The sequence below is a fragment of the Perognathus longimembris genome, unplaced genomic scaffold (genome assembly GCF_023159225.1).
Source record: "Perognathus longimembris pacificus isolate PPM17 unplaced genomic scaffold, ASM2315922v1 HiC_scaffold_5372, whole genome shotgun sequence".
Classification (NCBI taxonomy): domain Eukaryota; kingdom Metazoa; phylum Chordata; class Mammalia; order Rodentia; family Heteromyidae; genus Perognathus; species Perognathus longimembris.
Genome location: NW_025960792.1, coordinates 86,562 through 113,217, shown reverse-complemented (window position 1 = coordinate 113,217; position 26,656 = coordinate 86,562). Strand labels below are relative to the sequence as shown.

General features: G+C 43.7%; 1 protein-coding gene and 1 pseudogene across 1 annotated transcript in view; both read right to left on the bottom strand.

Annotated features, from left to right (window-relative positions):
- LOC125345183 overlaps positions 1-26,656 on the bottom strand; it is a 177,183-nt gene that overhangs the window by 114,458 nt on the left and 36,069 nt on the right. The window lies entirely within an intron of this gene.
- LOC125345182 lies at positions 144-26,290 on the bottom strand (annotated as a pseudogene).

Genomic DNA, 26,656 nt, shown 5'->3' with positions numbered 1-26,656 from the left:
GCCAGACCCCACTCCCGGCTTCATTTGCTAGGGTTTGTGCTCTCACGGGCCCAGGGTCCCGGGCGGCCCCGCAGAGGGCTGGCACTCCACGACCTCGGGCCAGGGGCTGTCACAGGGCCGCGGACCGCCTGGGCAGGTAGAACTCATCTCCCCTTCTGCTGCTGCTCCTCGCCTTGCAGATCAGATTTGCCTGAGGACGGCTGGGAGGGCCCAAGAAAGTCTTGATCAGTGGCTTGGAGAGGCGGCAGTTCTCTCCAGGGGTTGTCACAAGAAATAATCAGTGGGGGGGGGGGGGGGGAGGGAGGGAGGAATCGCGACAGGCTTTGTGGTGTGGGGAAAAAGGGCAGACTTAGGGTCCAGAGGCAGGCTCGCTCCCGCCTGCCCCTTCCAGCTGTGTGGGTGGGCCAGCCCTCTAATCTCTGCAGGGCCTTTCTTTCCTCTCTGGCACAGTGAGGAATGCAATTCTGTTTGACAGAACTTATAAGGATGCAGCTAGCTTGTAGGAAACAAGACAAGCCAGGAACTGGAGACTCACACCTGTGATCCTGGCTCATCAGGAAGCTGAGATCTAAGGATCAAGGTTGGAAGCCAGCCCAGGCAGAAAAGTCCATGAGACTCTCATCTCCCATCACCCACCAAGAAGCTGAAAGCGGAGCTGTGGCTCAAGTGGTAGAGTAGAAGCCTTGAGCAAAGTAGCTCAGGAGCCTGACTTCAAGCTCCAGTACTGAGACAACAACAACAAAAAAAGCAACACACACACACACACACACACACACACACACACACACACACCCATGGTATAGAGTACAGGCACTCAATAAATAGATGATTTAGTACATAATTAGTCTGGTTTGGATTCTGACCTGTGTCCAGGCCCATAGTGGGGGCAGATTTCCTCAGTGATTCACATTTCTCTTCTTAAAAAAATGTGAGGAAATAGTACTGTTGTGGCGCTTGGATGAGTTAATATTAAGGACAGTGCTTAAAGCAGGCTTGGCCGGGAAATGTGTGAGAAAGGAATTGAACACTCCCTTGAATGTGGCTGAATTGAAGTTGGCTGTCTCCTTTAGGATTTGGGTAGCTCTGTGATTTCTAGTAAAGGGGAAAACATATTACCTTGAGCTGGGAGGATGTACCCTGGTTTCCATAAATCCTTTGAGCAATTCCACGATTTTCATTGGACAGTCGCTTCAAAAAAATCATAGTCCACATCAAATACTGTCCCCAAAGTGAACAAGGAGATGTTGTCTTGTATGTTCTGCTTTACATTTATTTGAATTTTGGACAGTTTTAGTTCACCTAAAGTTAGGGGTGACAGAAAGAAATGAAATAACTACCATTATTAAGTTTTTAGGAAATCCAGAGCGTAATAGTGAAAAAAATGATCAAAATTAAAAGTGCATTTGCCTTTCAGTCCAGTAAGTCAAGTTCTAAGAATTTGTACACACTCATACATGACAAAGTGAAGTATGGGAAATGGCAAACATTGCAATGTTATTTGGAACTAGCACCATATTAAAACAATTTAATTTTTCAACCATCAGAAAGAAAGGTGACATTGTGGTGGTACATTTAAACAGGGCAATACCATGCAGTTAGTAAGAAGAACAACAGTATTCATACTGAATGATTGCAAAGATTCCTCCTCCTCTACCTCCTCCTTCTCTCCTCCTTCTCTCCTCCTCCTCTTTCTTCTGCTGGTTGAACTCAGGGCCTGGGTGCCATCTCTGAACTTCTTTACTCAAAGCTAGCACTCTACCACTTTGAGCCACAGCACCATTTCTTATGTTGTTGTGGTTAACTGGAGATAGAAGTCTCACAGACTTTCCTGCTCAGCTTGGCTTCAAACTGCAAGGCTCAGATCTCAGCCTCCTGAGTAGCTATGATGACATACGTGAACCCACAGTGCCTGGCTTGGTTTTCTTGAGGAAAGGTCTCCTAGTGGAGGCGTTGAACTAAAAATCCTTCCTGCATCGCTGCATCCAGCACGCAAAGGCAACTTTCAAAGAGGAGAACTCAGAGTAAATATGAGTCTTCTAGAATGCATTTATATGTACACATGCACGTGTGTACATAAACATACACATGCATCCTGCACACATAAACATGTATGTGCAAATGTGTATGTAGCGTGAGACACAAATGCATGACCTATCTCTGGAGACATAACCAAGGACTCATTCTAAGACAGAAAGCAGATGATTAAGGGATAAGAGTGAGAAACAACCATAATTTTTTTCTTTTTCTCCAATCCTAGGCTTGAACTTCAGGCCGGGAGCTGTCTGTGAGCTCCTTTTTGCCCAAGGCCAGCACTCTACCACTTGAATCCAAGTGCCATTTCCGGCTTTGTCTGTGATTAATCGGAGATAAGAGTCTCATGAACTTTCCTGCCTGGGCTGGCTTTGAACCTCAATCTTCAGATCTCAGCCTTCTGATTAGCTAAGCTTACAAGTGTGAGCCACTGATACGCAGCTATAATTTTTTTTATTGTATTTCCTTTCATATGACTTTATTCAAAAATAGAATTTTAAAAGTTAGCTAATCGGAGGGTGAAAACATTGAGTCTACAGCAAATACACACAACCGATTCATCTCGCTATTAGTTAAGTGGTTATTTTGGTCTTTCTCAAACTCTGGTTGCGATGTTAGTAATTGAAGTCTCCCAGGTTGTTCTGTTCAGTTGTGACAGGCACAGGTTAGTCACAATCCTTGTCTATAGCACGACACTCAGTATAACACAATCTGTTCCACCAGAACTTGTATTTGTTAGTATAAAGACACAGATATACTACACAAAAATAAAAGCAGAAAAACCAAAGGTGGAAGATTTTGAACCTAAGTAGGATGCGAATTAGAACCTGGCTTGTGGATAGGAACAATGATTTCCTTAAAGGGTCCCACATGTCTCCATTGCAATGAGGAGAAATAAGGAAAACAAGAGAATGTGATATTCTGGCCTCTGGAGGTGCCTTTAAGAGACTTGGAACAAATATTTGTCACTCTTAACTTCTGAACACCATTTTCCCGTATACCTATAGTTAAGGGAGTCAATGCCTTTCACTAGTGTGCATTAGCAATTCTCACATCTCTACAAAATAATTCAAATTCAACTTTCCCTGTAATGAAGAGGGGTGATTGAAACACTAGAAAGCATCCCTGACAGTATTTGAGGACTCGCATCTGGGGGTGAGGAGTGATTCAGGAGACTTCCTTTAGGAAGAAAGGCTTAGAATATTTTTACTGGATTGAGAATGGGGCTCAGTGGTAGCGTGCTTGCCTGGCATGCATGAAGCTCTTGGTTTGATTCTTCAGTGCCACAGAAACAGAAAAAAAAAAAAACAGAAGAGGAGCTGTGGTTCAAGTGGTAGAGCGCTAGCCTTGAGCAGAAGAAGCTCAGGACCATGCCCAGGTGCTGAGTTCCAGGCCAGGACTGCAAAAGGAAATGGGAAAAAAAATATTTTTACAAACTCCAGCAAATGGCATTAGAGTCTTCACAAAAGCAAATTATGTTTTTTCAGAAGCAATAGTGAACATCTTTGTCAAGAGAAAGTTGAAGTGATACTTGCCCACTGTTGGGTCTCCATCAGAAACTAAAATGATCAAAGAAACTGAGTTTGGATCCAACAGTCCCATATTATTGGCTTCGTTCAAAATGAAGATTGCCCTCAGGAGTGCTTCATTAATATTTGTGCCTGGAAAAGTAATACAGTATATTATTTCATAGGCTTTTCTTTCACATGCACAATTACATATTAGATTCAAATATGTCTGTCAGGTAATTATGAATGCACAACTTATTCAATGTTGAAATCATTGGATTACTTTCCAAGTGACATAAATTTTGTTCTGCCAGGTCAAGAGCTCTATGTGCAGTAAATTATTTTAAGCGTCTCAGTAGAGAAAACAAAGCCTTTTAAAGCACCAGTCTAATGTTTTGCAAAACACCAAATTTAAAGGTACAGTTACATTTTAGATGATGCAAGTAAGAAAATTATTATTATTATAAGAAAGAAAATCATTCTTATTATTATACTCAGTCCTTTTGTAGAAAAGTTTGGAATGGTGGACTGGACTTTGTCCATAAACAGTGTTCAGTACTACACAATCAATATATTAGGGCAGATCAATGCAGGCTGGTGAAACCCATAGTAGTGGAGGATAATGACTTTTTGGTAGTACCAGGATTTGAACTTGGCCTCATACTTGCTAGGCAAACACTCTACCATGCCTCCAACCCCTTTCTTGCTTTACTTCTTTTTTGGACAGGCTCTCACATTTTTGCCAGGGCCCAGCACAGCAGTTTGATCTAGGCTCCCCTGTGGCTAGAATTATAGGTATAGATCATAGTGTTCATCTCCAATAATGATTTTAAGTGAACCCAGATTTGAACCTCGTGAAAATTTGCCACTGGGCTTTAGGTCAAACTTGCTTACTTCCCATGGGCTGGATTCTTTCAATATATCGCTTGGCATCTGCAATTTGTGTTTTAGTAGCTGAAACTAAGTCATTTCTCCATGTTTGAACATTGAGGTTGAAATCAACCACAGAGAATTGGTCTTCAGCTCTTAGGTCATCCAGTATTGTTTTCATTGCTTCCACAGTCTATTGCAAAGGAGAATAAACAGGAGTCTCATCCCATACACTCGAAGTCTACACACAATTGAGGAGAATCATTATTTACCCTCATCATCTCCCAAGTATTGACTCATACGAACTTCAAGAACACCTCTTCCATTCACCTCAGTCAACACACACATATCCTTTATCTATGATGAGCATATATATGGACTTTTGGAAACTTACATTTTTACTGTCTGATCTTGTTATGTACGAATCCTCGTTCAAGTTAAGGGTCACCAACGCCGAGTACCAGGAAAATCAAACATGTTTCTCAAATCCATATACTCATCCTCTTAAATTTTCTCCCTCTCTCTGTCTGTCTATATTTGTTTAGAAATGGGGTCTCTCTATGAGGAGCTCAAGTTGTCCTGGAACTCACGATATAGCCTAACCTGGCCCCATGAATCTCCTTCCTCATTTTCTGAGACCCAGGAATACAGGTTGCCTTAAACTACTCTTTCTTGTCTTAGTGCCTTTCTCTATTTTAGCTAATCACCACAGCTCCTACTCCACTAAAAAACTCAAGGAACCAGAAGTAAATTTCCACATACTCCTCCTCCCAGAATAGCCAACCAATCATATTTACTTCTCCCTGCTGCTTGATAGTATAAAGCATCTGGCGGGGTTTCTGCTGACTACAAAGTCATCTACTGCTAACTAGACTCCACTCCCTGGCATGGAATGAAGCCATGGTTCCTGCAACTGACCTTTGCCACTTAAATCTCCCTCTTCCATTGGTTCATTTCCATAAGCATAAAATAAACTGTGATTTCTCACCTTTCTGTTTATTTGTTTTGTTTTTGTTGCCAGGCCTGGGGCATGGACTCAGGGCCTGAGCACTGTCCCTGGCTTCTTTTTGCTCAAGCTAGCACTCTACCACTTGAGCCACAGCGCCACTTCCGGCTTTTTTCTATATATGTATTGCTGATGAATCAAACCCAGGGCTTCATGTATATGAGGCAAGCACTTTACCACCAGGCCATATTCCCAGCCCCATGATTTCTCACCTTTCTAAGAACTTCTCTTGTACCTCCTTTCTGCATTTGTCAGCTTCCCTTTCAATCAATCCTTGAAAGAATTGCCTAATTGCAGTATCTAAATCTTCTCTTCTATTCATTCTCATTGTTTCACTGCAACTCCCCTTGTCAAGTTCATCAATGACCTTGAAGTTGCCAAGTCCAATGGACTTCCTTATCATCAGATTCATCCTGTCCTTAGCATTTGGCCATGGTTCACTATCATCTTCATGTGTCTTTCATTAGGTTCTTATTACTCTCTATTGTTGCTCTTCCTGAAGTGCCAGATTTCGAAGTCAGGCCCCATTTTACCACATGAACCCCATTTTACCACGTGAACCCTATTTTAGAATCGAACCCTGAGCCAATCAGATTTGTACCTGTGTCCTAATCTTGCTTGCTTGAACACCTGATTGTTGTAACCTTGTTCTTTGCCTTTATAAGCCCTGTGTAATCACAGCTCGAGGCTCCCTCCTAACCTCCGCTGTGTTGGTGTGTAGGACGAGGCCCGAGTTGCAGCTCGCTTAAATAAAGCCTTGCCTTGCTTTTGCATTTCGGAATGTCTGAGTCTTGGTGGTCTTCATGGTGGTGGTTTCGCGACTTGGCATAACATTTGGGGTTTCATCCGGGATGGCCCCAGAGACCCCCGAGACCCCAGACTCCGAAGGTAAGAAAATAGCGCTGTTCATTCTGTGTGTCTGTGTCTGTGTGACTTGTAGTTTTGTTTTCTGTTTTGGCCAGCCACCTGAATCTGAACCTGTAGGTATTGAAGGACGAGCTGGAGTGGACACGCTCGTATGGGCAGTCCTGGAGGACTTGGGGAACACCTCAAGCCCTCCACAGGGGGCTCAGGCTTCCCACTACCACCCTGAACCTGAAGGACTGGACTGGGGCCCTGCTAACGGGCGCCCGTCCGGTCCACTCTATATACGGGGTTGTCTGGTCCGCTCCTACACAGGAACGGGAGAGAGAGAGCCTCAAGACTGTGTGGTCTGCCCCCTCACAGGGGCACGAGAGACACAGTGAGACTGTGTGGTCTGCCCCCTCACAGGGGCAGGAGAGACACAGTCGAACCTGTAAGCTGGGGCTCCCTAAGTCTGTCTGTAAGTGTTGTCTGGTCTTTGTGCCTGTGATTATTTTTGTGTGTTTCTTTCTTGCGCTGTGCCTGACTGACAAACGGATGATGGGGAACGTTCCTTCCACTCCCCTGGACTTGACTTTAGCTCACTGGAAAGATGTACAGGTGACAGCCCACAATCAGTCAATCAGTGAGAGTGTCTGCAAAAAAGAACTCTAGGGGGACCCCCACCCAGCCTTCTTAAGTAGAAAATTGTGTGGTGCGCTAAAATGTTTTACTAAGACTAAAAATGTTTTACTAAAACTATGAAGCCCTGGAAAATGAGGCTGGAGAATGCTAAAATCATTTGTTAAAGGTTTTTGTCTTAAAATGTATGGCCGATGCTTATTCAGCGCGCTTTAAGATCTTTGAAAATATATGTGTGTGTGCATGTGTGAGTGTGAACATGTTCAAGACTGCAGTATGATGCAAAACTAAGTTTAAGTTTAAATTCAAATGGTCATCAAGTTTGGGCATTACCAAATGCTTTAAAGGTATTATTGCATTGTTTTAAAGAGGAACTAGAGTTAAAAAAGGATTTCTCAGGGGCTGGGGATATAGCCTAGTGGCAAGAGTGCCTGCCTCGGATACACGAGGCCCTAGGTTCGATTCCCCAGCACCACATATACAGAAAAGGGCCAGAAGCGGCGCTGTGGCTCAAGTGGCGGAGTGCTAGCCTTGAGCGGGAAGAAGCCAGGGACAGTGCTCAGGCCCTGAGTCCAAGGCCCAGGACTGGCCAAAAAAAAAAAAAAAAAAGGATTTCTCAGGGTTCTTTAAAAAAATCAGAGCTAAGTGTCAGAAATTTGGATTTAAAAGGATATATATATATATTAAACTAATGGGGATAGAAGTAAACTCTCATTAACTCTATGTATGTAGGAAGAAATGGCAAAATGGGCTAGTGTTTCTCACTAATATATTGGAAAGCTGAATGGATAAGTATTTCTAATTGTAATTCTTGCATTAAGGAAAAATTCAAAGGTCTTCATGCCATGCAGTAACTGGGACTGAAAAAAAAAAAAAAGAGGCTCTTTTGAAACAAGCAGCCCGTAGGCAAAGGGAGGCACCTGGTTTCAGAATGCCTGTGAGCTTCAGTTTTTCTGATGCAGATAAAAGCTAAAGTGTTGTGTTAGTGTTAAAAAGGCTTTGGAAATCAAGAATACATTTCTAGATAAGAAATTTGGAAGTAAAATTGTCCTAAATAATTATTGCAAAGTGAGAAAAGAAGAATTATGGCTACCAAAATGTTTAATTGCCATTCTAGCTTCTTGTAGTTTTTTTTGTAACAGTTTCCAGCAGGCCCAGAGAGAGAAGCACAGGTGATTCCTACAAGTTTGTCAAGATCTAATATTGGCCCTTAATAAGTTCCAGGTAAGAGAGCATGCTTAAAAACTACTTCTGTGTGGACCACCTTGTTGCTTCTAATTGGAGTAAAGTGGCCTTTTGTAAGACTCACTGATCTGAAATCTGTGGTTCGAAGCCAGCCTGGGCAGAGAAAGGTCCCTGTGAGAGACTTGTCTCTAAGCAGCCAGAAGAGTGCTGGGAACGGTGTTGTGTGGAGCTCAAAGTGGTAGGGTACTAGTCTTGAGCTGGAGAGCTGGGGGACAACGCTCAGGCCCTGAGTCCAAGTCCAGTGGAAAGTCACTCCTTCTGGGACAAAAGTGATGGAGCATCCAGAGGCAGTAAGCCGCTGCTTGGATGGCAGAGATGGTGTCAGATCCTAGAGTCACTCCTGTTTGGCCTTTCAAAAGTTAATCAAAGCCGGGAAGTCCTAGAAGAATAGTTCATAAGCATGCCTTTCCAATGCCCATGACTGTCTACTGGGCAGGAACTTGCCAGTCATCTGTGATAGTGGTTAGTAAGGGGAAGTTTGTCAAATGAGAGGATAGATTAAAATCACACACACACACACACACACACACACACACACACACCGCATTTACTCAAAGCTCTGACTGGAAGTGAGAATTTTAAGCTGATACATCTGTTTAGGAAAGAAAGCTTGTAGACCTGAGATTGTGTCCTTATTGAGATCTGTTAAAGGCCTGCAAAGGTAATTTTTTTAGGTCATCAGAGATCAGTTCCCCAGCCAGTCAGGAAAATGCTTTTACAAACTAGAATGTTAAAAGACACAAATTTGTAAACCTGAAGTCACCCATCTGGGCTTCATATTAAGAGAGGGCAAGCATTGGCTGTCAGATGCACATAGAGACTGTGCTAAAAATCCCTGTGCCTAAATCAGCCAGACAAGTCAGAGTTCCTGGAAACAGACTTTAGTAGACACAGGGCCACGAGCTTTGCCTCCTGTGCCCCAGTATTCCCAAGAAGACTTGGAGTGGATAAAGAAAATTCTAATGGCCCACAAACCCCTGGACAGAGAAGGAAACAATGACTGGTGGAAAACTTGTGAAGGGAAACTTATCCTGCCACAAGGGCTGGGTAAGGGGATCCTTAAGAGAATCCACTGAACTTCTCACATGGGAACCCGAAAAATGCAGGACTTGCTCTGACACTCCAAAGTGAAAATTAGACAAGGAGATCAACTTATTGAAGATATTGTTAAAAATTGCAAGGCCTGTCAGCTTGCCAATGCCCCCAATCAACAGATTACTAAAGGAGCTCGCCTCTGTGAGAATAGGCCAGGCGTGTATTGGGAAGTAGATTTCACAGAAATTACAAATATTTGCTAGTTTTTGTAAACACCTTTTCAGGATGGGTTGAAGCCTATCCAACAAAGCATGAGACTGCGAATGTAGTGGCTAAGAAGATCCTGGAAGAAATCCTACCCAGGTATGGCTTCCCATCCACCATTGGGTCAGACAACGGACAGGCTTTCGTCTCAAAAGTAAGTCAGGGAATAGTTGCAGCACTGGGGATGGATTGGAAATTACATTGTGCTTATAGACCCCAGAGTTCAGGACAGGTAGAGAAAATGAATTGGACTCTAAAAGAGACCTTAACTAAACTGGCCTTAGAGATTGGTGCAGACTGGGTGTCACTCCTTCCTTTTGCTCTGCTTAGAGTAAGAAATTCTCCCTATCAGCTTGGCTTTACTCCTTTTGAAATAATGTACAGGTACCCCCGCCCATTATCCCTAGCCTTCAGACTGAATTGCTTGCTGATTTGGATGATGCTGAATTTTTGTGTAAACTCGATTATTTGCAGCTCGTGCACAAGAATATATGACCCCAACTTAAGGCATTATATGATTCTGCTTCTGTCCCTACCTCTCATTTATTTAGACCAGGGGATTGGGTGTTCATCCGGAGGCATAACCCCAAATCCTTAGAACCACGGTGGAAGGGACCCTAAGTGGTGCTACTGACTACTCCCACTGCCCTTAAGGTAGATGGCATCATCTACCCTTTTGCCCTTTTGCCCTGGATGACGACTACCGTGGTGGATGGGAGGTCTCCAAGCACCCGACTCAGCCGCTTCGTCTTCGCCTCAAGAAAAGAAAGTTAGACTGAATATTGTTATAATTTTCTTTTTGCCTTCTTTCCTTACTACCCTGGTTAGTGTTGATGTTATTTTGGCCGCTCACTCCAAAGGGAGGTGACCCCCTTATTTTAGGTAGTTTTGGGCTTGCTCAGGAATACGGGTATAGCTACCTGACCCTTAGAGCACAGCTGAGAAGTTTATGTATTATTTTGTTGCTTACATTTGGATACTAAACACTATACAGCTAATGGTAAGTCTGTATAGCTGAAAGTTAATTTTCAGTTTGCAGTAATCCTGCAGTCCCTTGGTAAGGTTATAGGTTCCTGACTAGGTAAGGTCAACGCCCCTGAGTCAGCCTGAAGAAGTTACAGAAGATGGATGATCTTCACCCATCAGCCCCCCTTTAAAACTGAGGGACCAGAGTTAATTTCGCATACTACTTTGGGCCCTACTGGCCCATGCCTTACCTCTATATCATCCCCTAGACATGCAAGCCATTGAAATGGACAGAATGGAGCCATGATTGGCTCCCAAGGTACCAAAAAGAAAAAGGGGGAAATGAAGTGCCAGACTTTGAAGTCAGGCCCCACTTTACCACGTGAACCCCATTTTACCACGTGAACCCCATTTTAGAATCAAACCCCGAGCCAATCAGATTTGTACCTGCGTCCTAATCTTGCTTGCTTGAATACCTGATTGTTGTAACCTTGTTCTTTGCCTTTATAAGCCCTGTGTAATCGCAGCTCGTGGCTCCCTCCTAACCTCCGCTGTGTCGGTGGGTAGGACGAGGCCCAAGTTGCAGCTCGCTTAAATAAAGCCTTGCCTTGCTTTTGCATTTCGGAATGTCTGAGTCTTGGTGGTCTTCTTGGTGGTGGTTTCGCGATGTGGCACAACATTCCCTTCTCTCCCCAATCTTGCTATTGCAATGCTCCATGGTTCAAGCTCATATGTCCCCAGCATCAAATCCTTTGTGTTCTCATTCAGTCTCAACATGAGAGACTATATGAGAACACTCTATAAGCTGGCAACTCCTCATGGTTTAACCCCATAGCTCCCTTTTGAATGGTGGTATAGCCACCATTCTCTTTACCTGGTCCACTTTGACATTTGGCAGCATCTCAAACGCAACACTGCACATTCAAATAAATCCACAGATTCCCCCACAGTACCTGATTCTGTCCCTGGCTCTTCTAATAATGGATGGCAAACTCTAACCTTCCAACTTTTCAAACTAACATCCTAGGTGCATCTTTCTACTCTCTGTCCTTCTCCTAAGTCATAGCCAACCCTGCAGAAAATGTTGTTTCCTTTCAAAATCGATTACCAAATTCTAACCATACCATAATCACACCTGCAATCTTGGTCCAAGCTATCATGTTTTGGTTGTTCTGGAATTTGAACATAGGGCCATAGTCTTGCTAGGCAAAGTGCTCTACTACTTCAGCCTTGTCCACAATTCCCTCCTGTTTTTGCTTTAGTTTTTCTTCAGGGGGAGCTGAGCTCTTGACTGGGCCGTCCTCATTCCTCGAACTGTTTTTGTACAGCCTTCCACATGGTTAGGATCATAGGCTCATGTAACCACAGCTGACTTACTGATTAAGATGGTATCTCAGCTAGGTGCTTGTGTCTATTGCCTGTAGTCTTAGCTACTCAGGAGGCTGAGATCTCAGGATCATGGTTCAAAGCCAGCTGGGGCAAGAAAGTTCATGAGACTCTTATCTCCAAGTAAACACCAGAAAACAAGAAGTGGAGCTGTGGCTTAAAGTGGTAGAGCTCTAGCCTTGAGCAAAAAGAGCTCAGGGACAGTGCTCAGGCCCAGAGTTCAAACCCACAACCATCACCACCAACAACAAAAGATGGAATCTCCCTAACTTTTTGCCAAGGTATCTTGAGATATGCTGTTGAGAGCACCAGTCTCTTTTCCATATATTACTTCAAAAACTCATTCAAAATAGTTGTTCTCTGAAAGTGTCTCTCTTGATTCTCAATGTATTTTCTGTGTGTCTCTGTCTCTGTCTCTCTCCTCTCTGATAGTATTGCATTGTTAAGAAGGAATCAAAAGGCCGTGTACGGTAGCTCATGCCTGGAATCCCAGCTACTCTGGAGGCAGAGATCATCATTCAAGGATAGCCTGCGCAAACTTAGCACAAGACACTGTCTGAGAAACAAACTAAAAAAGCAAAAGGACTAGAGGCACAGCTCAAGTAGTGGAGTGCTTCCCTAGCAAGTTCAAGGCCCTGTTACTATAAGGTAGGGGTGGGGAACAAGATAGAAGAGATCAAAAGAAGGTGTGAGTCTCACCTTCCCCTGCAAGCCAGGCCACTTATTGTTTCATCTTGATGCCCCACATAGAGCCACTAACGTCAATGACAAAGAGGATGTTTTTGGGAATTGGGTCCAGGTTCTCAGGAGCAAAGAAGTGGACAAAATACCCATTAAATACCTGAAAAACAGGACGTATGTGTGAGTCAGAGCACAATGAATGCATCGAAGGTGGGAAACAGCTTGGGAACTGAGAGGAGAGGTGGGTGATGGGAAAACAGGCATGACGATTATGAAGACAGGAGCAGGGGGGGGAAGTTGGGGGAACATACAGCTAGCTCTCCCTTCTCCCTCTCCCCCATGTTCTCCGCTGGAGGTTTGGGCCTTCTGGCCAGTTTCTCTGGTCCTCCACTCTCTCCAGCCAATGTCTAGAGCACTGAGCACTCTGCAAACCCACCACGAGTCAGGCAGAATTCTTGTCCTTGTGGAACTCCCAGCCAGTGGCGATACCAACCAGAAAAGGTCCTTCAGTGTAACAATTAGCAAAGTAGAGGGCTCTGAGAGCCGGATGGACAAGTATGTCCCTCAGATCGGGAAGGCGTCCCCAGAGAAATGGAGTCTATTGGAATCTGAGGATGAGCTTGGAGTTAGTCTGCCATTGTGGGGTGGTCTAGAATAGAAGTGGGGAGGAAGATTCTAGACAGTGATGAGAGAACAAGGCACACTTGGGGCTCTATCAATGGCCCAGCAAGATGTGGCCATAGAACTCAAGACATTAGCTGGTGAGTCAGAACCCTTAAGAGAATGTGAATTCTTTTGGAAGTTAGTGGGAGCATATCCAGCTAGATTTCGACCTCCATTTGTCTTCTAAAGATTGGCTTGCCTATTTCTTTCTCCTACTCTAGGACGTGACAGTCCCCATCTCATCGGCTGTCTGTGTGGCTGTGGCCTCTAATATTGTTCTCGATCCTTCATCCCTGTAGAAACTCATAGACTGTGTTGCAGAGATAGAAGAGAGATTAGCATAAGACCAGTGAACCCTTAGCTAGCTTTTTCTGACATAAAAGGTAATGCCTAGTGGCATGTCAGAGAAACCTGTGGCGAGTTTCTTGGGGAACCATGGCACTGGGCTCGTAGCTAGGAAGCAGGGGTCCTTGGCCTCCGCATGGTCTCCTCCCACTCACCTCAAGCTCTCCAGCCTTCTCTTCTCTGTTCACATCGTACATCACCACCAGCTCCCCGTCGACTGCTGTCTCAGAGCAAGTGGGGCATTTTCTTTGCTGTGCTATCGTGGGCTTGAAGGAGACATGTGCCTGGAAAGAACAGGGCGTCAGAAACTGGTCTTGGCCTCCAGCCCTTGCCAACCAGGGGCTCGGTAGCCTCACCTGCTTCTGCACAGGTAGGGTGCTTCCTCGTGGGCACTGTGCACCCTTTCCATATCATTAGTTTTCAGTACTGAGGGTTAAGCTCAGAGCCTTGAGTTTGCTAGGCAGGTACTAGAACACTGAAGTTACACCCTCATCTCTTTTTTCTTTAGTTATTTTTGCTGCTGTTGTTATCAGTTATGGGGCTGTCCCTAAGCCTCTTTGGGCTCAAGGCCAGAGCTCTACCACTTGAGCCACAGCGCCACTTCCAGTTTTTTGAGTGGTTAATTGGAGATAAAAGTCTCTTGGGGATTTTCCTGCCCAGGGTGGCTTTGAACCATGATCCTGAGGTCTCAGCCTCCTGAGTAACTAGGATTACAGGTATGAGCCACTAGTGCCTGGATCTTTGGTTACTTTTGATATAGGTCTTGCATTTTTTTTGCCAGCTCTGACCTGGACTGCAGTCCTTCTAGTTATAGTTCTCCTGTAGCTAGATGACAGGAATTTATAACACCAAATTCAGATTTTTTTCTTTTTAGTTGAAGGGTTCTTGTGGACATTTTCCCCAGGCTGGCCTAGAACCACTATTCTCCCACTCTCTGTCTTCTAAGCAGCTAGGACTGTAAGCATGATCTGCCATGTGCAGAAGAGCCAAGGCTTTTTTTTTTTTTTTTTTTTTGGCCAGTCCTGGGCCTTGGACTCAGGGCCTGAGCACTGTCCCTGGCTTCTTCCCGCTCAAGGCTAGCACTCTGCCACTTGAGCCACAGCGCCGCTTCTGGCCGTTTTCTGTATATGTGGTGCTGGGGAATCGAACCTAGGGCCTCGGGAATACCGAGGCAGGCACTCTTGCCACTAGGCTATATCCCCAGCCCCGCGCCAAGGCTTTTGAGGAGAAACAGTGCCAGATTGTGATGTTGTTTGCCAGGCACTGGGCATTTTAAAAAAGAGATTCAGAGTTTGTCCTCTTTCTGCCTGGAAGAGAAGTCTCCTGGTTCTGAAAAGAATTGGTGAAAGGTTCTTAGAAGAGTTTGACTTCTCCCTAAGTTGCCTGCAATTGGCCATTAAGTCCAAGAGAAGTAAACTTGCTATGAGTCCTGAAGTGTCGCCATGGATTCTGGGAAAGCAGGCTCTAGGTGCTGGTCAGTAGGATAGTCATTGGTCTAAGTGGGATGAAAGGATGGGGAGTTATTTTTTATGTTGAGTGGGAGTCTCTAGCCTCTCCTTATGCACCACTGTTCCTTCATAGAGCGAGTGCTCCAATGCCAGGTCACTTAGAATTTTCCAGAGCATGCGGGGGAGACCAGAAGCCAGCAGCTAAGGGCCACTTAAAGGGCTGGAAACATGCAGTGCTTATGGTACCTTCTGGGCCCCTTTAGATATGACTGGAACACCATCAAAATGGCCATCAAAAGTGTCAGGAACATGAAGGAATCTTATTCCTTGAGGTTCAATAATCCACACGTTTACCTGGAGGCGAGAAAGATAGTTAGTTGGGGCTTTAAAGGTCTTAAAGTCTTGAAGCAGGAAAACAACTCGTATCTCCGTTGATGATTTTATCATCATTGAGTCTTCCCAGTGTGATCATTCTGGGAAATTCTTTAAGTTCTGTATCATCCCAGAAGTTCTTTAAATTCCCTGGGTTGTGATTCTACCACTTCCAGCAACTCATACACTCTACTACGTCGTTCCTCAGGACTCATTTCCCCTCTGGGGTGACTCTGGGAGCAAGCCCTGAGCTCCCCTGTGCTGGGAGCTTGATCCTTGGCATGGCAGCGTTAAACATGAGGGAAACGTGAAAAGGAGGCACCTTATGCTAGGGAGTTAGGTCATGGGGTTGATCAAGGCTTACAGAATGAGTTAGCTTGCCAGAGAGCAAGTTGTCATGAACCAAGAACACCCCAGAGCCGCTCCCCCCTTCTAAAGCACAAGGAGGGTCCCTTTGTATTTTCCCACTACATTTTCATGCAAGCAGGGGTCCTTGACCTCTGGGGATGGGGACATTGTGTTGGCACCTTCAGCCACTTGCAAACCTCTCTGCCTATGAAGTATTCAGCCGCAGGGATTTTGGAATACCTAAAAATGGCATAATGGACTCTTCGTCATACTATTCTGTTGTTATTTAGAAGAGCATTCATGCTCTTTGAGAAGAAAAGAAAGAAAAGCTGTTGTTAAATTATTCTACATGTACTCTGTAGTTCTTTCAAAAACTAAATTGTTTCTTTGGCCTTTTAATCCTTTCTTGGTGTTATTAGGTCCGCGCGTACATGTGTGCGTGTGTGTGGTCTCGCTATCATATGTTTATCAGATTTGGTGGCTGCCTCCTCCTGGCTACAAGGGATCATAAGTATTGAGTAAGACAATGTGGGTGAATAAGCGGCACACATCCATTATCACTGCTGGAAAAGTAACCAGAGTGACACAGCTGTGTGGGAAAACTTGGCCACCTGCTTGCCAGTCAGGCCTCCTGGAATGGGGCTACCCTTGCCTGGAGGAAAAGTATCTTTATTAATTCACAGAAAGGTACTTCATATGCTATAAGAAGCACAGAAAAGACCTCAATTACCTATGCCTTGAGAATAAAATGATATGACATATCAGATATGATTTATCAGGTATGCAGACTTTCAAATTAGAATTCAAATTTCACCTTTACAAAGGAACTATCTTTTTCTTTTCTTTTTTTAGTACTGGGGATAGAACCCAGGACATTGCACTTGCTAAGCAAGCACTTTGCCACTGAGCTATATCCCAGCCCTGAAGGAACTATCCTTAGGAGATAGTTGGGTAATGAGGGAAGATAATTTAACATTCATTTAACTCCTATTTCCATAAATTCATCTTACTATGGGTGCTTTCCAACGATGTGCCTAAGTCCATCTCACTCACAACTAAGGAACGCAAATACTCATCTCTTTATCGATGAGAAAGTAGAGACTTGGAGTAACTCGACTGTAATCAAGTTATGTGTTATGGGTTGAATAATAGCCTCCTGAAGGATATGTTGTCAAACCACAGAACCTATGAATGCAAACTGATTTGGAAAAGGAGTTTGGGGGGAATGAAAGTAAGCTAAAGAGATGGAATCATCTGTGGTCCCTAAATCCAATGACAAATCTTGTAAGGGGAAGGCTGAGGGAGATTTATGATGCTCAGAGGAAGCAAAGTGACCAGAAAGGAAGAAAGACTTACAAGGCCACAAAACCACTGGTCAAGAATTACCATTAGTTGCCAGATAAGAAGACATGGGAGAAAGATTCTAATTCAAAGAGGAGTTCAGATTTCACTGTAATCAGTTCATCCTTTTTAAAATTGTCTGTATCTGTGAGCAATTCCTATGGACTAATGCCTTGAATTTAGACTTAGGACTGGGAGATAATGCATGCATCCCTGTGGTGGTCATTTATTACAGCATCCCTGGATCTAATTATATGAGCTGATATTATTATAGCCAGTAAGGAGCCAAGCTGGTGTTAGCATCCACAAAAAATCGATATGATTGACCTCAAACCAAATCTTTTCAGTCTACTATATACATACATACATACATATATATGTATATGTATATATATATATAATTTTTTTAGGGGGTGGGGGATAAGAACTCCAAACACTACGGATAGTGGTTAGGATCAGAACGTATAAACTGAGGCCGGGAGCCGTAAGGAAATGGAGCTGTTGCGTCCTCATGGCATCATTCTGGGAACCCACGCTCACCTCCAGGTGTTTGGCGAGCCGTCCAGGTTGCAGATGAAGCCTGTGCTCGTAGGATCCCAGCTTCCTCCACTTTACCTCCTGGTAATGAAGTTCAAACTGCACCTTGGCTCCAGGAAGGATGTTTACTTCCGTTTTGAAGTTCTCCATGTCAAGAGCGCTGCTCCTACGTGCGAGAGCCCCCAACACAGGCCATCACCCCCGCGGCCACATGTGAGCCCCATGGGGCACCTAGACAGAGGGCAGCTAGTCTGCACCCTGGGTGATCAGGCCAGCTCAGTGCTTCATAAAGTAGGCACACCAGAGAAAAGTACAATTTCTAGAAAAATTTAATCCCACTAGGAGTTTCAGTCACTTCCCGTCCCTGATCGAAGCCTTTCTAGAGCTTCTTATAGATGAGAGGGATATCCTACCCTTGCCTGGCCCCTCCCGTGTGCCAGGAAGTAGTCTAGAGCATCTCTTCCCGTTTGGATGGGTGGGTGTCATTGCCATCATTTTATTTAGGTGATTACCAGCCTGCTCACAGAGGAGGAGCGCCCTGCTCAGGATTCCACAGAGAGCCAGGTGTAGCACCAGGGATCAAACCCAAGTTTACCCTCCTCCAAAGCCAACACTTCCTCCTTACTCTGTCCTGAGACTTATTCAGAGATTCTTTACAGTCTTGTAAGTCTCTGGGGGAGGGGGGGTCTTATTATTTCATCAAGCTGATTGAGTACTGTAAAGCCTTGTCCAATAACTATAGATTGAAACCGATGAGGTTATTGATCTGGAAGGTTTGTGGCTTTGGAGAAGCAGCAGAAAGATTCTCCAGTGAATGTGAGCGCAGGATCAGGATGAACAATGGAGACTTAAAAATTAATAACATCTAAATAATCCAGGCAGGATGGGACATAATCAGCCCACTTAGGATCAGGGAAATGCTGTGAGCGATAGGGTGGGAAGGAAGGCGAGTGGTCTGGGGCCATGTTTGAAGTCCAAGCTGCCATGTTTAGCTAAGAAGTGAGCTGGGAGGGGAATTCCAGATTCTTCGGCAAAGTGGCAAATGCCCAGAAGAGTCTCTGTTCTATGTCTGTGGGATGATGAAATGAACACATGATGTAAAGACAGAAGGGTTGCTTGAATCTCATGTATATATTTGTTCAGATTTCCTGCCTGCTTTTTGTCTTTCTTGGAGCCAGTCCTGGGGCTTGAACTCCGGGCCTGGGTGCTGTCCCTAAGCTTTTGCGATCAAGGCTAGCGTTCTACCACTTGGAGCCACAGCTCCACGTCCAGCTTTTTTGGTGGTTAATTGGAGACAAGAGTCTCCTGGGCTTTCCTGCCCTGGATGACTTTGCAACATGATCCTCAGATCTCAGTCTCCTGAGTAGCTAGGGTTGCAGACATGAGCCATCAGTACCTGGAACCTGCTTAAGTTTAGTCAGGGAACGAGACAGGAAGAGCAGAAGCCACGGAGGCAAGAAGACAAATCCTGTTCACCCAGCCCTTACCTCACCAATCCAGCTGTTTTGCCTTTTGCTCTTGCTTGTGAGTACAGCGCTCGGCCCACAGTTTTCTCCTTAATGCTACTAGTAAATGTTGTATCACCCAGAGTCCTGGAAAATGGTAAAGTATCCACTCAGAATAAGAGTCTCTCAAAATGAATGCGTAACAAGCAACAACCCAACAAGGTTGATTTAATGAACTGGAACAATGATCACTTTGTCTCTATAAGAAATAAGAAGAGAGAAATAGCTGGGGATAGCAGCTCATGCCTGTAATAGGGCTTCTCAGCAGGCTGAGATCTGAGGACTGCAGTTCAAAGGCAATCCAGACAGGAAAACCTGTGAAACTCCAATCTCGAATTCACAAGCAAAAAACAAGAAGTGGAGCTGTGGCTCTACTGGTAGAATGCTCCCTTTGAATAAAAAAATAAGTGACAATACTTAGCAGGTCATGAGTTCAAACCCCAGTGCTGGTGAGATATTAAGTAATTCATTGGTTTTCACCGTACAAACTTTCCTTTATGTGTTATTGTTTGTGTTTAAGCTTTTTCATAGTCAAATTTTAACTCTCAGATTAAGCATACTTTCCTGTAGGCTTGCCTTTTCAATAACTAGGAGAGGTATGGGTGAGTCACTAATTTACCAACTTATATTTGGTACATCAGATAATTCTTTGAGAATGAAGAATTAGACATAGTCTTGGGAATGCACAGGACAGAAAGTATCCCACCCAAATTCATCCATTGAAATCTACCCCCCGATATGATGGTGTTAGGAGGCGAGGCTTTTAGGATGACATTACGTCACGAGAATGGGGTTCTCATGACTAGGACTTGTGCCCTTACAAAAGAGAACCCCAAGAGCTCACTTGGTTTTTTTCCACCATGTGGGGGCTGCACAAAGACAGCCATCACAAACCCGGAAGTGAATCCTTCCCAGAGCTGCCACTGTCAGCACGTTGGCCTTGGACTTTTCAACCACAGAACTATGAGAAATCCTTTTTGTGATGCTGAAACCTACCCAATCTGTGGTGGTAATTAATCATAGCAGCACCAGCTGACTAAGACAGGGCAGGATGCCTCAAGGAGTCAGACCCCCCCCCCAATCACCCTCAAACCAGTGGATGATTCAGGTCGATGCTAATAAGGAGGGCTTTTGAGTCACCGAGGGGAGCACTGCCCTGTGTGGGGCTCTGTGTGGGGTTACTCACATGGAGAAGTTGGAGATGAAGGCCCCTTTGGGAATCTGAACATCAAACACGACATTCTGAGGTTGTGGAGAATGGTTTACCACCTTGCTCTGGATGATGGTGTTGGCCATGCGAGAAGTAATGGTGGACTGGACTTTATGGCTGTAAAGTGTTACCTGATCGGTGTCCTCCTGAAAGCGGGAAAACAACACAATTGCACTCAAAGAGAAAATGTGGCATCACTATCTATACATACACACATATATACATGCACACACATATATACACATATACATACATATATACACACACATATACATATATTGTGTCAACCACAGTACACTGAACTTGTCATGAACCATTCTAGGGCTTTGGTAAACAAAGCTTCCCTGATTCCCAGGATAATTTGTGATGTCTTTTAGCCTCCCCAGTCTCCTTTTAGCCAGTCCTGGAGCTTGAATCCAGGGTCTAGGTGCTGTCCCTGAGCTCTTTTGTTCAAGGTTAGTATTCTACCACTTGAGCCACAGGTCCACTTCCAGTTTTTCTAGTACTTAGTTGGAGATAAGGGTCTCAGCGGCTTTCCGGCCTACTGGCTTTGAACTGTGAACCTCAGGTCTCAGCATCCTCAGTAGCTAGAACTACAGGTGCGAGCCCCAAGCACCCAGCTGCTTTCTGAGTCATAATACTGTCAATTCTTAGTTGAGTGGATAAAGGCCACATGGTACGCACACACAGTGGAGTATTATTCAAATGTAAAGAACGAAATTATATTGCTCACAGTGAAATCAATGAAATGGTAGTTCATGTTGAGTGAGATAAACTAAGTTCAAAAGACAAATATCACATATTTTCTGTCATATGAGATCTAGGCATAAAGTAGTAATAGCAATAATAATAATATAATTATAAATGGTGGACTATTGGGAGGAAATCAGCAGTGAGGGTGATAGGGCAGTAAAATGACTGAGGAAATATATACATATATAATACACATATATATGTATGCATGTATATATGAAAATATAAGGTCAGGCATGATGGGTCACAACTTTAATTCTAGTTACTCAAGGAGTAGAGAACAGGAGGATTGTAGTATAAGACAAGCTCTAGTAAAAGTTAGCAAGAGTCTATCTCAACAAATAATCTTGGTATGGAACCATATGTCTATAATTCCATCTATATGGGAGGCATATAGAAGGTCTGAAGCTGGCCCTGGGCAAAATCATGAGACTCTGTCTGAAAAATAAAGCACGAAAGGGCTGTGGGCTTGGTTCAAGTGGTAGAGTGCTTGCCTAACAAATTCAAGTCCCTGAGTTCAAACTCCAGTGCTCCCAAAAGAAAAAGAAACTATCACAATGAAAACCAACAAAAAGTGTAACAACGGTGGTGAGAGAAGGAAGGAAATAAGAAAGAGAAGACATAATAGGAGGTGGGGAATTTGATTGAAGTACATTATATGCATGTATTAAAAATATTTTAAAAACCCAGCTGTGTCAAAAATCATTTCAAGCTAAGATAAAAACCAGGCTAATATACTTGCTCTTTCCCCCCTTAAGCATGAGCTCTGTGGTCCCCCCCCCCCTTAAGTGTGAGCTCTAATGGCCCTGTCTGTCCAGAGCAGGAAGTACAACATAATCCACTTCCTGTGTATGTCTTCTGGCCACCGGAAGTTCTGCTTTGACCATCTCAGGGACCTGAAATGTTTCAGGAGTCTCTTTTCATATTCTCCATTTTAAATCAAAACTCTCATGCTGAAATAAGTATATATGGATTACATAAATATATATGGATATCTATGTTGTCAGAAAAATTAAAGAAAATAAAGAAGACATTTTTAGGTTTTGGCTCATCAGCCTGGACTGCAAATACTTTGCTCATTCAATGCTGAATTTTAGAGACACTTCCAAAGGGAGTTGGGCAAAGATTATTTCAAAAGCCAGGTAAATACTTTCTATGGCCCAGACAAGGAGACAACAGGATTGATTTTCAGGTAATGGTTAACAGGAAAATCATTCAGACATCAGTCTGTAACAAAATTAAAGCAAACTTACCATCTTTTCTCCTGACTCTTCGGAAAGACTTCTCTGTGAAAGGAAGAGAGAGAATTACATGTTATGTGCGTGGTATTTATTATCTCCAGGGCAGAAAACTCCTCTCTCAGCCCCAAACTTTTCCTTCTAACTTAACTATAGTTCATCCAATGGAGCCAAGAAATAAATGTGTTACTAGTCTCAAAAACTATTTGGAATATCTTCAAAAACTATTTTTGTTTTATTTCCAGACTTCATCCACTGATTTTAGCTGCATGCATATGGCTCTCTACGATATAAAACAATACTTTCATTCTGTTTTCCTTTGATGGTAACTAAAGTTTGAACATACAGCCTCCTGCTTGGTAGGCAGGTGCTACATATGCTCCTTGAACCAAGACTCCAGCCCTTTTAAATATTAAAAATTATTTCTTTATGTATTGTATTATTCTTAAGTAGTTCTACAAAGGGATTTCACTATTTGGGCTCTCCCTAGAGTCTATTATACTTCAGTTAATAGAAGAATGATATTGTACCATTTGCAAGGAAATGGAAAGACTTGGAACACATTATATTATGCGAAGCAAGCCACACCCAGAGAACCAAAGGTTGTATGCTTCCCTTCATGTGTGGTAGGTTGAATGTAAGTGGCTCCATCTCTTTTTGCTCTGGTCATTTTTGAGGTGGAATCTCCCCCTTTTTCCCGGCCAGTTTGGACCATAATCCTCTTATTTATGCTTCCTATCATAGCTTGGATGACAGGAACATGTCACTAAACTCTGCTTTTACTGTTGAGGTCTCACAAGCTATTTTCCCCAGGCTGATCTCCTCGTTCATAATCCTCCTAGAATAGTTAAGATTACAGGTGTGAGCTACCTCACCCGGCTCTAAAACAAATATTTAAAAAACCAAAGGCATACGGGGCAACCATACATTGCCTTCCCTCTCTGTCTGATTCACTTTGTATTTGGTTGAAGGGCTCTTGACGTTTCACTCCGCCATGGACTGTTGCCCTCACTGTGAAACGCTCCTTCTCCAGGCCTCATCCTTCCCAATCCCATGTAGTGAACCCCTTCTCATTCTCCAGATCACAGGGAAATCTCTCCCAAACCTCCTCTTGACTAGGTCAGCTTCCTTTTCTGTTTCCATAGCGGCATTTTCTCTCCTGCAGAGCCCCTGCTCTGCTTTATGGTCCCCTACTCTACACGAGAGATTACTTGATTAAGATCTGTCTGTTCCTCTCAGACCAAGTTTCAGGACTGCAGGGACATCTGTGTGTTCCTGCCGTGAAGAACTCACAGCCAAACATAGCGACTGACATCTGGAAGATTCTCTGCTCTAAAGCACCATTTGGGGATTGTCCATGTCATTGCTCATGGCCTGGACAAACAGCAACACCTTGCTTTTGGATGGTGAACAACTTCAGAGTGACCAACCGATGGAATGTAAATGCCACTGTCCTCACAAACTGACCTGCTGCCTTGAAACCCCTTTGCACAACGATTTAAGGATAATAACAATAAGTAAGTTTAAAAATGCACTGCGATCTTAGCTTGCCTGACTTGGGGTGAGCTGGGACTTTAGGGGTGCTATGTGGCGTCCTAAGGTCTAGAGCTGTCTCCCTTTGTGAATGTGAGCCTGCACGACCACATTTTCTCCCCTGCACCTGGATGAAGAACCTGACGTCGAGCCTCCTTCCTGTTGTGCTTTAACACTGCTGATCTATAAAAGCCTGGACTTTAGAAAGTCAAATATTGAATGACAAGTCAGCGGTCAGTCGGAGGTGGTGAATTCCCTCTTTCCTGATATGTGAGCTCTGTAGAACCATCAAACGTCACGTCCTGGCTGTGCAGCCCCAGGGGGGGCTGTCCATGCTGCCTCTGTAGCCCTGTGGGTCCCCAATGCTCCCCCTCCAAGGGCTCTCTGAGCCGCTCCCCAAGACAGAGTGATCCCAGGAAGACCAAGATAAGTCCATAGTGTCTTTACCCAGTGGTGACTGGGCAAAGAAAAACTCTCCAAGTAGGACCTTCTGTCCTCTAATAACATCATAATCTTCAAATCGATGGGGGGGGGTGTTATTCAATTGTAAATCTTTCAAGTGGCACTATGGCTAGAAGCGTCTGGAAAGCTCTGTGGAAGTCTCGCTTTATTTTCATCTTGGCAATATTTCCAAGTGACTGAAACACCACCAACTGCATTTCAGCTAAAAAAAAAAATGAGTTCTTGGGAAAGTCTAGTGAGAGATAACTTCAGAGCTCTTTCACTTCAATCATGGTTTCTTTCATTTCTTATCACATAGGGAAGTGCAATTTACCATACCTGATGCCTCCTGTTCTCAGGCACAAATTGAAATTTGCCTGGGGCCAGTTCCCTCAGATCTTCATATTCTGCGAACTTGAAAAGGAATTTAGGATGCTTATTATATCCAAACAAAATATCTAGAAGAAAAGAGATAGCTGACCATGTTCATTATTCATTACACAATTTCACATTCTTTCCTTTGCCTCTGAACAAGCCGTCTCTTAAAGTGCATTTATGTTTGGAAGTGAATAAGTGAAAATTAATATCTTCAAATATGTTAGATGCAGAAATTTAATTTTATGTCTCTCTGGAGATGATGAGAAAACACATAGAGCCCAAAGTGGTTAGAAGTGACTGGGGAAATATTTGGATAGAGGAAAGTGGCCATTAGCAGTTTGGGCCTGGATAAATGTGAACGATTCATCTCCTTTAATGTACTGTAGCTAGAGAAGGAGGACTAGTTAGAAATGGTTTTTGAAAGTACGAACATATTGGAGTGGCTTGCCTTCTATCTGAGAGTTCCTGTCACTGTGATAGATTTCAGAGTATTGAACTATATAATGTGGAGTAGATGACAGCTTCTAAACAGAGTGGGTTTTTCCCTCTGAAAACATGCCATCCTGTTTTTTTATATGGTTGGAGTTAATCCATTCTTGAAGTATCACAGCTGTTAACTTTTGCTAGAATAGTCCCATGATATGTTTTCTTTCTTTCTTTTTGTTATAAAAGTAGCTCATGTATGACTTGAACCCAAACTTTCCTTACATTGGTATGGTTGGGGGTCTAAAGTAGAGCCCTTGAACTCCATGGTGATTATTCTATGGTGCCGGTTCCCTTCTCCTTTAACAGGAGCATTTGAAATTTCCTCATCACACAAATCACTGTTCACTTAGCTAGGAAAAACGGTGTGCTTTGATATGAGGCTGAGTAAAAGATATGGATATTTCTTCAAAATCCTAATGCCAATGATTTTTTAAAATGTGCCAATACTAAGGCATGAACTCAGGGTCTGGGCACATTATCCCTTAGAATTTTTTTGCTCAAGGTTGGGGGCCTGACATTTGAGCCAAAGCTCTACTTCTGGCACGTGTGTGTGTGTGTGTGTGTGTGTGTGTGTGTGTGTGTGTGTGAATAACTGGAGAATTAGAGATGAGTCTCATGGACTTTCCTGCCTCAACTGGCTTTGAACCATGATCCTCAGATCTTAGCTTCCTGAGTAGTGAGGATTATAGGAGTAAGCCACTGGTGACTGGCTCACCGATGATTATTAAGATTTACTAATTTATCCACCATACTAATAGTTGTGAAAATGTACTAGTCCATACATTGCATTAGTTAGTTGACAAATAATTCAATTCTCCTAACAATCCATTGAGTTAGGTCCTGTCTCTCATTCCCCCCAAGTTTAAGCAAGGCATAGGCAACTCTGCTCCACCAGTAAATGCTACATGAGGATGCCTGACTATGCAACTTGACTTAATTATCTTGCAAGCCCTGTTAACATCTTAAGAGGCAAACACATTCTAGCAATTATGCCAGCAAACATGTGTCTTCTGATGAACATTCTCCTAAGTTTCCATTCCCCACAGCACAAGTCCACTGAGTACCAATTGCAATCAGCTCTGCACTGACCGTATTTAAACCCACAGCAAGGAACCGTCTGGAACTACTTACTTCAGAAAGGCCATCTGTGGGAATTGCAAAGGCTTGGACTTCCAATAGAAATACCCAGATGAGAAGGTATGTGAGTCGCTTCATTTTGCTGGGCATCGGTGCCAAGTTCTCTCGAGCAGATGGACTGGGGAAGAGTTCCACTCCTCTTCCTACCGAACCAAGTTCAAAGGAACAGCCGAGGAGCACAGTTCATTTTTAAAAGGAGAGAAAGAAGTAAAGCTCTAACTTTGTTTGACACCAGGACAAATATTTGTTCTGGAGCTCCAACTTGTGTTGTGGGGGTGGAAAGGAATATCGAGGTCGTTCAAACAGCGAACCCAGGAGCCGTCACTGGGCTGAGGGGTGAGAAGTCAGGGTCAGATGCAGGGTTACTTGTTTGTGCCTTTTTTATTCTTAAAATTTTATTTTTTCTGATTCCTTCTGGTGTCATAATCAGAAACCTAAATAGAA